The sequence below is a fragment of the Poecilia reticulata genome, linkage group LG9 (assembly GCF_000633615.1).
Source record: "Poecilia reticulata strain Guanapo linkage group LG9, Guppy_female_1.0+MT, whole genome shotgun sequence".
Classification (NCBI taxonomy): Eukaryota; Metazoa; Chordata; class Actinopteri; order Cyprinodontiformes; family Poeciliidae; genus Poecilia; species Poecilia reticulata.
The window spans coordinates 31585238-31599044 of NC_024339.1; the positions used below are offsets into that span (position 1 = coordinate 31585238).

General features: G+C 37.6%; 1 long non-coding RNA gene across 4 annotated transcripts in view; it reads left to right on the top strand.

Moving 5' to 3' along the window:
- Nucleotides 1–5609: 5609 nt before the first annotated feature.
- The window catches only part of LOC103470723 (uncharacterized), a 60980-nt gene continuing 52782 nt past the window's right edge, over nucleotides 5610–13807 (top strand). For 3 of the 4 annotated variants that reach the window (XR_534522.2, XR_534521.2, XR_001776909.1), the window contains exons 1-2: nucleotides 5610–6750; nucleotides 7285–7507. This is a non-coding gene — a long non-coding RNA (uncharacterized LOC103470723). The remainder of the gene's footprint in view (nucleotides 6751–7284; nucleotides 7508–13807) is intronic. The other variant, XR_001776910.1, reaches the window with a different exon arrangement.

Consider the following 13807-nt stretch of genomic DNA (forward strand, 5'->3'; position numbering starts at 1 on the left):
GGAAGCTCTGAGTCTGGACTTCCTGATCATCACTGACCGCCATGATGATCATTTTCACACCTGGGTGCTGAAACGTTCCTGCTGAGTCTCTGAAACTCAAGAATCTCAACTGAAATTGACAAGTTTACACAAACGGTTCACATGATGTGTAATGAGATTCATTCTCAAAATGTTAACTTCCTCTACTACGTTTTCCTACTACTCTCCAATTTTGCGTTATTAGAAGCTACATGGGCTGATCAGTGGCGCAGTTGGTAGAGCTGTTGCCTTGCAGCAAGAAGGTTCTGGGTTCGATTCCCGGCCCCGGTCTTTCTGCATGGAGTCTCCATGTTCTCCCTGTGCATGGTGGGTTTTCTCCAGGTACTCGTTTCCTCCCACAGTCCAAAAACATGACTGTCAGGTTAATTGGCCTTTCCAAATTGCCCCTAGGTGTGAGTGTGTGTGTGCATGGTTGTGTGTCTCTGTGTTGCCCTGCGACAGACTGGCGACCTGTCCAGGGTGACCCCACCTCTCACCCGGAACGTTAGCTGGAGATAGGCACCAACACCCCTCTCGACCCCACTGAGGGACAAGGGTGAAAGAAGATGGATGGATAGAAGCTACATTTGGTTTGGCGTTTAGATGGAAAGCCTTCCTGGATCTGAAATATCAATATCGATACCAAGTCAGTACTGCAGCTTAACATTTTTAACTCTATAAGAGAAAAAGTGCTCTCAAATTGCGATTTGAGAGCAAAATTTTATGGTAAAGCATACAAAAAAAAGACACAAATAGTTTATTTTTTATATTTCTCCCTGAAAGTCAGTTACAAATATATGACTTTGTATCTTTACGTGAAGCTCCGCCTTCAGGAAGTCATTACAACATGGCTCCTCTATTAGTTCCTCTATTAGCCCTTTAACAACGTTTTTACCAGAGTTGCTGTTAAAGTTAATTATAAATGATGAGTCGGCAGGTGCCCGTCCCTGATTGGTTCTAAGAAGACGACGGAGATGTCCCATTGGCTGCTTTCTGGAGGTGACGGACATAAAAGCTGCTGACGCGGACTTCCTGTGTTCCATCCTGGACTCATCTCCACCGGCCACACCCCTTTCTTTGTTCACCTGTGTTAGAGTTCTGGAGTGTAGAAGTGAGCTGCCGTTTATGTTTCCTCAGTTTTTTTCATGTTTTTCTTAGTTAGGAAGGTAAGTTTTTGTCCTTTGGTTTATTTACTTTCGATTAGGTAAGTTTCTGTTACTATTTAGATAGTTTCCTTTTTGTTGTTTTCGGCGATAGTTCACTCTGAAGCCAAGTACTCAATTGGTAACATCTTTATAAAAAAAATACATAATTTTAAAATAAATAATCATTGTCAACTGCTCAACGTTGTGTGTGTCGGTTGTTGAGATCAGAGGAGGATGGATCCTTCCTGTTGCGACCTGGCCCCCCCTAGACTGGCCGTAACAGTTGCTCTGAGAAGTAGCTCCTAAAATGAGCTCAGCTGATGCTAATTGCTGCTGGCTAGTCTGAAGGAGCTGAGTGGTTTCTATGGAGATTAAAAAAATTCTCAAACATGCTTGAAAGAATAAAAGCACATTCCAGGTATGTCTTTGATGAGGGAATAAGAAAACATGATGTAAAACTTAAAAAACTGATTTATATATGATACTGCCTCTTTGAAATGCACAATTATGAAGATAATACACAGCTCTACATCACGATGTCACCAGGTGACCTTTGACCCCATCCAATCACTGAATAGATGCTTAGAACAGATCAATGTGTGGATGTGCCAAAACTTTCTCCAGCTGAACAGAAACAAAACTGAAGTTATTATCTTTGGACCTAAAGAGGAGCAATCTAGAGTTATAGATCTAGAGTTATAGATCTAGAATCAATGCTCAGCTTCAGTTATTACAACTAAAAACCAGCGATCAGAACGAAACCTGGGAGTAGTGGTGACCTCTGACCTGAACCTTCAGAACCACATTAAGACAGTCACAAAGTCGGCCTTCTATCACCTGAAGAACATCTCTAGGGTTAGAGGACTGATGTCTCAGCACAATCTAGAGAAACTCATCCATGCGTTTATCTTTAGCCGCATTGATTACTGCAACAGCGTCTTCACAGGTCTGACTAATAAATCAATCAAACAGCTGCTGCAGCTGATCCAGAAGCTGCTGCAGCCGATCCAGAAGCTGCTGCAGCCGATCCAGAAGCTGCTGCAGCCGATCCAGAAGCTGCTGCAGCCGATCCAGAAGCTGCTGCTCGGGTTCTGACTAAAACCAGGAAGATAGAGACATGACACCAGTTTTAAAGTCCCTCCTCTGGCTCCCTGTAGCTCAGAGAATAGACTTTAAAATACTGATGTTAGTTTATAAATCACTGAACGGTTTGGCACCACAATACATTAAAGATCTGTTATTGTTGTACCAACCGTCTAGACTCCTCAGATCTTCTGGTTCTGCTCTGCATCCAGAACCAGAACCAAACGAGGAGAAGCAACATTCAGCTTCTATGCACCACAGATTTGGAACAAACTTCCAGAAAACTGTAAAACAGCTGAAACACTGACTACCTTTAAATCTCAACATAAAACCCACCTGTTTAGAGTTGCTTATGGCTAAATTAGGGTTAGAGAGCCGGTTTTGATGTCTTCCATGTTTTTACCTTTTTAATCTTTTTTAAATTATTTTTTAAATCTCTTTAATGTTTTTATCTTTTTAATTTATTTTTATTTCTCTTTCTCACTGTTTTCGTTTTAATGATGTAAAGCCCCCCGGAAAACGTCCCAGTTAAACGACGTTTAGCTAAAGTTCTACAGGGTTTAGAGTCCCAGTTGACGGCGTTTCAACTAAAACCCTAGAGGTTGGAGTCCTTGTCAAACGGTGTTTTTGACTAAAGTCCCTGAGGGTTAGAGTCCCAGTTAAACGGTGTTTAACTAAAGTTCTACGGCGTTTAGAGTCCCAGTTGACGGCGTTTCAACTAAAAACCTAGAGGTTGGAGTCCTTGTCAAACGGTGTTTTTGACTAAAGTCCCTGAGGGTTAGAATCCCAGTTAGACGGCATTTAACTGAAGTCCTAAAGGGGTTTTAATGTTTTTATCTTTTATAAAATCGCTTTCTCTTTCTCACTGTTTATTTAATGTCACATGCTGATTTTATTTTAATTATGTAAAGCACTTTGAAATGCCTTGCTGCTGAAATGTGCTATTCAAATAAAATTTGATTGATTGATTGATTGAAAACGTTCAGAAACCAAACAAGCTTCCAGCTGTCAGACGATTCAGGCCCTTAAATATTCTCCCTCTTGCTCTAAATTACAACAACCTGCGATCTGTTCACTTTCATTTCACACTGACCGACCCTCCATTTCCCTCCATTTCCCTCCACTCCACAGCATTCGGTCTGTAAAGTGGAGGAGATCATTGGCAGCTTTCAGGGCGGAGGAAATGAATCAGTCATCCTGGGAAAAGAGGCGATGCGTCCGTGACTCCCTGAACTCCCGGCTTCCTCTCTACAGAACCGCCAGGATTTTTTAATCTGAAATATTCATGATGTTGCAAAGGGAAGACAGTGGTGCCAAAGTAAGTTCTCCCCATTTCAGTGCTTCTATTTTTGTTGTTTTTTTTTAACTTGGTGCTCTTAAAGAGCAGAGGCGACCCCATAAGGGGGACAAAAGAGGGACATGGCCCCTCTTAAAAAATACTGGCTACACCATGAGTTCCCCAGAAAATCACACAATGGCACATTAAAACCATTGCAGAAAGAACAAAAAGGAGTTAATTTCCACCCAAAAATCTAGAAAAAACAAGAAAATGTCTTAGTTTGAAAAGTTGCAAATACGCTGGAAAAAACTCAACTTTTTTTGATTAATTTCAGACATTTTCTACAAAAAAAAGGAAATGTCTGATTTTCAAAAGTTAAAACATTGCTATAAAACAAAAATGTTTAGGTTAATTTTAGAGATGTTGAGATGAACAGCAGAAATTTTTGAGAAAAAAACTGAAATTTCAGATTTTGAAGTGAAAAATATGCCAGAAAAAAACTGAATTTTATAGATTAGTCTAAAAAATATTCTAAAAAAAATCTCTGACTTAAAAAAAAATTGCCAGTAAAACTGAAATTTTCCAGAAAATCGTGGACTTTTCAAACTTCTAAGTTTAAAAAGTTACAATTTCAGAGAGGAGCTCTTTTTTTCACAGATCTGTTCCACACTATTCTATCTCAACACTGACAGTTTCAACAAATTAGTAAAACATTTTATTTTTATAAAAGTTGCACACAGCCGTATTGAGTGCCTATTTTTTTTTATAATACTGAAAACATTTATTTCTTAAGAATATACATTTGTTTTTGTTTTTTTATCCCGTTAAGATAGTAAATAGACATTATTTTAATAAAGCAAAGTAGTCTAATTTTAGTAGAAAAGGAATTTGTAAATCATTGTTGATCCAAAATATAAACAGCATCTTACACTGTTGCTGTATTAAAAGACAGGTAAACATTTTTCAAACCGTTTTATGGGTTTATTCTCGTTTATTTATTTAAAATATTTGACAACAAAGGTTGCGCAGCATTTGCTGGTTTTAGAAAAAATGTAATTAATGGAAAAAGAAACATTGTTGATAAATGAAAAATACTTTGTCCTGTGCCTAAATAAATAAACGTCTAAGAAAATTCAAGTCAACATAAGACTATATATATATATATATATATATCAGTACAGAAGGCAGTGTACCCTCTGCTGACGTCCTCCCACATTAAGTTGATGCATCAACATTAGATCTCTGATGCGCCATTTAAATTACGTCACTCAGCTAATCTCCCATTGGTTGGATGTCCTGCCACTGTGACGCGCCGACCAATAAGAGGCCGCCAATTGCCAATTGGGCGGAGCGTGTTGGCGCAGGGTGGTTGCCATGACGACAACGTATGCCGATTGCTGCCACGACTTTTGTGTGGGCAGAGTCTCAATGGAAGGGGGCGGGGGGGGGAAGTGACGTCACTCGGGAAGACGGGAGGAAAAACAACATCTCGTCCAGTTTCTCCGTCCGTTTGTTTGCTGCCGGTTATCATAACAAATGGCGCTGAGAGGCAGATACGAATAAATAAGGCTAATAATAATAACTTTACCCACTAAAATAGTGGGAAATTTTTTTTGTCTTAAAATTATATGTAAAATTAATATATAAATAAATTAGAGAAACATGAATTAAAAAAAATATTCTAAATAACTATAATTAAAATCCAGGTTAGATTTTTTTCCCATTCAATAATATAATTACAAATACAAAAAAATACTACTACTACTAATAATAATAATAATAAAAAAAACATTTTAATTTTTTTTAGATATAATTACAAATCAATACTATTAGCAATATTAATAATAAACTTAATCCCCATAACATGAAACAAATGTTTTATTAATAACCAAAATAAATGACACAAATATAACAAAAAAAAATGTAAGTAAAAAAAATATAGTAGTAAAAACTATAATAAAACATTTGCTAGAGTTTAATATAATCATTCTTAATTCTTAAGTCGTATCTAATTCTGTATATTTAAACCTTTTAAACCCTACACAATTATGAGATAGTATTATTACTGTATCAAGATATATTAGGATCTTTTATGAAAAACTGAATAATACATGATGCAAATGACTAATAGGTGATTCATGAATCAATACTGATGACAAAGAAAACAACACCGGCTGCTTACAAACACTTTAATTTTCAGGCGTTAGAAATGAAAGATGTGGATGTCACAGAGCAAACACAAGGCCAGTTAAATGGTTATTTCTGGTCACTTGAGGCTGTTTTCCTTTTCTCCATCCCTCTGGTGGCTCAGCGGCGGTGGATGTTTTGGATGCGCTCCCTCCCCGAGCGTCTCTCCGGTTGTGACTCACCACTCCGGGCTGGAGGGCCGGCCCCTCCTCCGGATGACATCACAGGGATGGAAATAGCAGCGGCATTAAAGCCTCCTGTTATGGGAGCCTGCTGCTGAGAGCCCCCGCGACCCCGGGGCGGCCACTTCAGCCCAAAGGGGGCGGCGGGGAAGGCGGAGGAGATAATGAAGTAAAGCGAGAGCAACAAGTCGGAGGCGATGCTAACGCAGAAAACGCCCTGGATGTGCACCAAGTCTGAGTTTATTTAAGGTAGCGTAATTATAGAGCAAAGAAATTTACATACAAAGAAATTTAAAACAGAAGCAAACCAAGGAGGAACAGTAGTGAAGCATAACAGCCATCTTGGTTGGCAGTTGTTATGGAGTTGCTATGACAACAGCAAAAAAGCCACATCCTAGCTCCGGGCTCGTTCCTTTCGAACTTATAAACAGTATAAGTACATTACAACTATTACTGAATCAAATTTTTTGAGGTGTGTTAAACACTATTACACCTCTGTGTAATACTGGGATAAATATCAGTGATATTTATTGTAGCACTTACTGCCGAACTAGCAAAATTAGTTTAGCTAATGTAGCTTTTACCTGCTAGCTAAGCTAAGACATGTAGCCTGGCGACATGTACTTTTCTTGACACATTTTATTAAACTTCTCAGTGCTAGATTCAGAGTTGGGTCCAATTACATTTACTCAATTATATTTATTTGAGTAACTTTTTTTGGGGAAAAAATTTTTTCGACTATTTTAACTGTGCTGTACTTTTTACTTTTGCTTCAGTCTTATTTTCTACCCTCTGAATGAAGAACAATCAGAAAATCACATGCAGTTTTTGTCAAGGTTTCAAGAGTTATTTAAAGGTAAGGCAAGGTAATTTTATTTATATAGCACATTTTCAGCAACAAGGCAATTCAACGAAATACAAGCAAAATAACAAACCAAAGGAAAGAAAACTAATCTAATGTTGTTCTAAAGTATGTAAACTGGGTGCTTCTGTTCAGGATTGCGAAGTATCTAATAACATTTCTTTCTTTAGTGAAAGAAACTAATTTGGAGACATTTTCTTTTATTTTTTATTATATACATTATTGTAATTTTGGTCCTTAAAATTACCAAATTTTCATCAGATGATGTAATTTTTAAATATTAAATTATTGATAATGAGATCAGTATTTGAGCTGACTTTTTATAAAATACTTTTGGGTTCTCTCTGGTCAGATCATGCGTTTTCAGTTGAAGATGAATATATTTTATGTTTACCAGAGATGTGTGAAGGGTTGCTGTGAATGTTGTATGAAATGAGGCCAGTTTGCATGGAGGCCATCGTCAGTTTCTCAGTTTAGCACACACTCTTCATGCTTCTATCTGCCTGCTTCCTGCCTCGCGCCGTCAAGCTGTCTGTGTTAATAGAGTGTGAGCTGAAGAAATCAGGCGGTACGGTCGCTCCGGACACCTGAGCCAAGTCACAACCAGCGTCCAAGCCGAGAGACGCTCGTACTTCAGCATCGCCACAGAAGTAGGTCATCAGGAGTGTTAAAATAACTGCTTCCTGTCCGTCCTCTGCAGCCATCACAACAACATCAGCTAACCTCGCCTCGCTCTGCACACCAAGTAAAGGTTAGGTCTTATTCACACTGAAATATGCATGTGGTAAAAGTAAAAAGCATCCACTCTGCACTCACATATCTGCACTCATCAGTTTTGGCCATCAAATGTGTCGGAAATAAAACTTTATGTGGCACAAAAATCCCAAAATATCATCATACAAATCTTTGAAATGTTGAATTTTGCTTGATTTATTCCAAACTGAGGTATTTAAATTGAACATGTTTTCATAAAAACAAGTATATCTTGTTTTCAGCTTCATATTTGTGCAATTATAGAGAAAAAAAAGAATAAATTTCCACCGAGGGTAGGCAAACCAAACCAATTTTATTTATAAAGCACTTTAAAACAACCACAGCTGATACAAAGTGCTGTACATTAAAACACAACATAATAAAAAATAACATAAAATAAAAACTTACAGTTTAAAAACAAAAACATGCAATTTAAAACTAGATCCCGTCGGTGTTAAAAGCCAAGTAAACTTCCAGAAAACAAGTACGTATAAGCTTTGGTGTCAAGCTATTGGTTTTTTGGTAAATTATGGGTTTGCATATTATTATTATTATCCATCCATCCATTTTCTTTCACCCTTGTCCCTCAGTGGGGTCAGGAGGTGCTGCTGCCTCTCCAGCTAACGTTTCGGGCGAGAGGCGGGGTCACCTGGACAGGTTGCCAGTCTGTCGCAGGGCAACACAGAGACCCACAGGACACACAACTATGCACACACACACTCACACCTAGGGACAATTTGGAGAGGCCAATTAACCTGACAGTCATGTTTTTGGACTGTGGGAGGAAACCGGAGTACCTGGAGAAAACCCACCATGCACAGGGAGAACATGGAGACTCCATGCAGAAAGACCGGGGCCGGGAATCGAACCCAGAACCTTCTTGCTGCAAGGCAACAGCTCTACCAACTGCGCCACTGTGCAGCCCGTTATTACTATTATTTTCAACTAAAATATTTTGAGAAAAAAACAAGGTAATTGCTAAATTTGAAAGGTTAAAAATTTGTTAGAAAAAACTCAGTAATTTTTAGGTTAATCTCATAAATTTTCTATAAAAAGCTTGTAAATTTCTGAGTTTGAACAGATGAATATTTTTCGACTTTTCAAACTCACAAATTTATAATTTGTTTCCAGAAAATTTGGGGTTTTAAATGTCAAAATTTTAGATTTTTTTTCTAGCAAATTTTCAGCTTTTCAAACTCAGAAGAGTTTAATGTCCATGTTTTTTCTATAAAATTTCTGACATGAATCTCAAACTGTGAGTTTTTTGGAGGAAATTTACTCTTTCTTCTTTTTCCATCTGCAGTAGCTTCTGAATGAGCCGACAAATCGAAGGGTACGTCAGCACCAGCGTAGATTCAAGTAAAGGAGTAGATGTTCATTAAAAACAACTCAGAAATGTTTGAGAAACCACAAGGACATTTCTGAGTTTGAAAAGTTTAACCTTTGCTCGAAAAACTGAAGTTTTTAGATTATTCTCAGAACTTGAAAATTTTCGAGTTTGAAAAGTCAAGAATTTCCTCTGAAGAATTTTGAGATTAACCCAAATTTTTCTAGAAAAAACTTGGTAATTTCTGACTTTCAAAAATATATTTGACGTACATTTGCTTGATAATGGAATTTGATAAAATGTTTCACAATTACTGTGTTTTTTCATGGTTTAAAGCGCTTATAACTTCCTTCTTGCTTCACAGATAATCTTGACTTATTTTAGCGTAACAGACGAGACGAGTACCTGTAACATATTACTCATAAAAACAAGATATTTATACTTATCTACTAGAGTGAGTGATGATTTGCTCCTTTTAGCACTGATGAGTTTCTGTCTAAATATGATGTACCTTCAGATCATCAGATGTCTGTCAGTGATAGAGTGGAAGTGTGGGAGTTTGTCTTGTCCATGTGAAAATGTTGAAATTTAAAAAAACCCCAACAAAAACAGAAACACACAGGGAGGGAGCGTGAGATAACTGGAAGCTGGCAGACTGTTTTTGTTCTTGAAGTGAAGCCAGCCACCTCAAGGACGCCGAAACGTGGAGCTGTGTGGGCATCAGCGTCACAAGAAAGACGGATAAGAGAAGGCAGTGGAGAGAATATATGCACTGCCATAGCAACTCCAGGCTGTAATGTACAGGATGTAATTTTATCAAATGTTCACGTCAAACCAGCTGCGACACCCAGATCAAGTATTCAGAAAATCCCTTCTGCTTTGCATTTATATCAAAAATGGACCGCAAATAATGAATTGATCGATTATCCGTCCAAACTTTCAACTAGTCCATCAAATCTATCTATACATAGCTACATAGTGAACCAGATAGCTGTTCAATATTTAGCTAGCTAGCAATTCAAAGGGTCACATATTTTATTTCGCAAGCTAGCTAAATAAATGTATTAAATAAATACAGCTATCTAAACTAATATATTTATTTATCTATAACTAGCTGGCTAGTTAGCTGGCTAGCTAACTAGTTCACTCTAGCTAGCTAGCTAAATAAATATGCTTATTTAGCATTTAGCTAGCTAAATAAATATGCTTATTTAGCTAGCTAGATTTATTTTAGTGGATTATAGAATTTTTTTCTGCACTGCTGGGAGATTTTTTAGAAAAAAATAGAGTTTAAAGTGGTGATCGCCTAGCAGATGAGGAACAAATTATTTAACTAGTTAGTTCCATATCCGTCTAGCTAAATAAAATATGTGACCCTTTGAATTTCCTTTTAGGGACTTCCCAAAGCATTCGTTTATGTTTTGTTGATTACTTACACAATTTTGGTCGACCTGTAGCCTTTGACTGTGGAGGCGCTTACATCATGATGGTCAGACAAACGAGGAAGGAGAAAATAACAGGATTTAGCAATCAGTTTATCTAAGAAGAATGTTTTTTCCACTTTGAGTTTCAGGCTGTTTAATTTTCAACGCTTGTAAATTCAGAATGATTAACCAGCAAGTTAAATATACACAACAGATCGAATAAATGTCAGTGCGATTTAATGGGTATGTTTAAAAACGTAAAATGAATAAACAAACTGATGAGACAGAAATGATTCTTAGAAAAAAATAATGTGAGAAAGGAGAAAGACGTCTTCACCTCCCCAGGTCTTTGCAGTAGAATATATATATTTAAATAGTAATGGACAAAAATAAATTTTTCATGGTTTTCATGGTTTTTCAAGGTTTTTTTGGAGGGGTGGGGAAAGCTACACAAACCGATTAAATATTATTGCCCCACTCTTAAAGTGGAAATTAGCAATAGGGCATGAATAAACAGTTTTTACTGAAACCAATGGCAGCTGGGTTTTATTCTAAAAACAGCACTTTTTCTTTAGCATGTTAAAATAATTGCTAGGAATTTAAAACCAAATTTACAGTTTCACCACAGATGTATATATATATATATTTTGCCATTTTAACATTTTAAAGAACATTACAGAAGTCCTATAGCAGTTAGCCATGCTAGCTAGCTAACTGCTAAAGTGTAGTTTTATTAGCTAAAAGCAACTCGACTTCACCGTAAGTTTAACACATTTATAGGTGAATTAAAAGAAAAATAAAGCAGTAAATTAAATGTCTAAAAAAGTTTGCTACTAATTAAACTATTTTTCTTTCATACATTAATGTTAAAAAAAGAAGGGTAATTACTAGAGATGTGCCGATCAGGTTTTTTCCTGCCGATTCCGATCACCCATGAAGTTGATCACCGATCACATAATTATTAATTTTTTTAATCATAAGCACTACCGGTTACATTATATGGAAAAAGGAACCATAAATTCACCTTAATTTAGACAAAAACTTGTTTTTAATAACTTTTTCCAAGAAGAAAACTAAACAAAACAGGCATTGTGCAAATTGTACTGCTATCGGTAAAACTATCTTTAACAGACTGATAACATATGGAGGCTCTGAAGAGGCTAAATTATGCAAAGAGCCAAAATAAAACTTCTCAACATTGCCAAAAAAATTCAAGTATAAAACTTAACATTCAAAGGCAAAAACAGGATCCATTACAATAAACAATCCAGAGTTACTGAATGAAAACTTCCTGTTAGCATGGCGGCTAGCTGATTACTGCTAGTTCTGAGTGGCTGTTTCTGACTGAGTGGAGTAATTATGCAGAGCAGGGAGGAGATCGATTATTTTTTAGAGATTATCTGTCTCATGTTAGGACAGCGAAAGTTTTAATACGTATGTAAAATGTATTTTTTTAGGTTAGATGCTGCAGCTTTAAGCAGAGGTTCGGTGTGAGAGTCACTACCAGGTGGAGCAGAAGCGGCGCTCCGTCTGTGAAATATTACTACCTGTAGCGTAGCAGCGGTTCAACAGCGAGAGCAGAACCAGCGTCTTACATCGCAGCTCCAAGACTTAAATGATTTTGCGGGTTATTTGTTTAGCTTTCTGACCGTCATGCTAATCCGGGTGAGTGTTTGCAGCTGTGCGCTGCTTTACCTGCTATCTGATCCTCCGTATGTCTTTTTTACTGCAGTGAGCCTCGATGTAGCCAAACTCTGTCAAGTATAACATTGTTTTTATGTCGTATTAGCTTCGTTGTGTTGATGCATTTTGACCTGCTTCAATTTTCCGCCTCAACACGCAAACGTCCCCATTCACTCAGTGCGTTATAGCTCCACATCGCTTAGGATTTGTTGCTGCGCGTTTGCGCAGTGTGAAGGAAAGAGGAGACCAGCTGCACAGACAGGCTGAGAAATGAGATGCAGGTGATCGGTATCGGCAACAAGAGCCAATGATCGCCGATCACCGATCATACACTTTTTCACGAAAATCGGCCGATTATGATCGGTGGCCGATCGATCGGCACATCTCTAGTAATTACCCTTAGCATCAACAATCAGCTAGCCAAAAATAAAAAGTCTTGAGGATCCTGAACAGTGGGACAAAAATTCATGAAATGCTTTTCAAACTACAGTCATATTCAGTATAAATAAATATGAAATGAATATTTATTTGAGTGAGGCGTATCTGATATTAAAATTACTTTCTGAGAATAACCTCAGGGTAGATATTAAAAATACTTTTCATTAAGCCCACATTTCTGTATTAAAGGTGTTTGCTTTGAAACACTGTGTGTAATTAATCTATATAATGTGTTTCACTTAGTAAATTGAGTTACTGAAAACAATGAGCTTTTCAATAATATTCTAATTTATTTAATGGATCCGTCTGCCTGGGAACTCCTTAATCAGCAGAAAACAATCTATTGATGGATAGGATCTTAAACGTTTTTCACATTTAATTTATTGCTTAAGAAAGAGACGAAAACCAACTGCAAGTCCACAGTTTAATGCCATTGAAAATTTATTGTGATATCTGATAGTTTACATTAGAGTGAAAACAGACGTGAAATGGCTTCACTAAGACAGAATGCAAAGCAATGTAGTCAAATAAAAGCATATACTTGTCTTTAAATTTAGAGGAGAAAAATAAAACAGGCACGACATAAAGCCATTATAAATACAACATGCTGTAGACCTTAAACTGGAGTTTTAACAGTCCTAAGAAAAGATCCTGTTTAGACTTTTTCCCGCCTTTGATCGACATCCTTTCAGGCCTTTGGAGCTCAAAAAGCAGGCGGCCAGCGTCACAGTAAAACAGTAAACAGTTTTCAGCAGCAGAAACCTTCGACTTTCAGCGTTTGATGCTGTTCAGCTCAGAGAATCTAAACATTCTGCAGGACGGAGAAAACAAAAACGCTTTCCCAGCCTTTTAAATTTGGTATGGAAGTTGGATCTCCTGGATCGACTTTCGCTCAACAGAACCCGGCTCTTATTTGGTACACAACGGTGACGCTGGCCGCCGCTTTTTGTCGGCTCGTCTCTACGAAGCTCTTCGTTTAGATCGACCAATGCTGGAGGATCCTTCGGGCAAACTGGCGGACTCGTACGTGTGTTCAGTTACTATTCGACCTGGCATGAACCGTGAGAGGAAGATTAGCTTCCAAATTTAGCAAACAGTTGTCAGATCAGACTCAAACTGGGCTGCTACATTCAAAGGAAGCCAGAAGGTTAGCCTTTAATGGTGCATTCAAGTACCATCACAAAAACTATCCAAAATGTCAACATTTTTGGAAATGTGAAGCTCCATAGATCCCGATAATTGGTAAATTCAATCAGAGATCAGCTTTCTCCTGGAAAAGGTCATATTTAACTATTCTTGACTTGTGGTTAGGGGCAAAGCAAAGTCATATAAAGGGCCACAAATGGCCCCGGGGCCACACTTTGGACACCGCTGCTAAACGGCGAAAGTTAATCTTGTAACGGTCTCCAAAAAGGGGCGGAGCCAG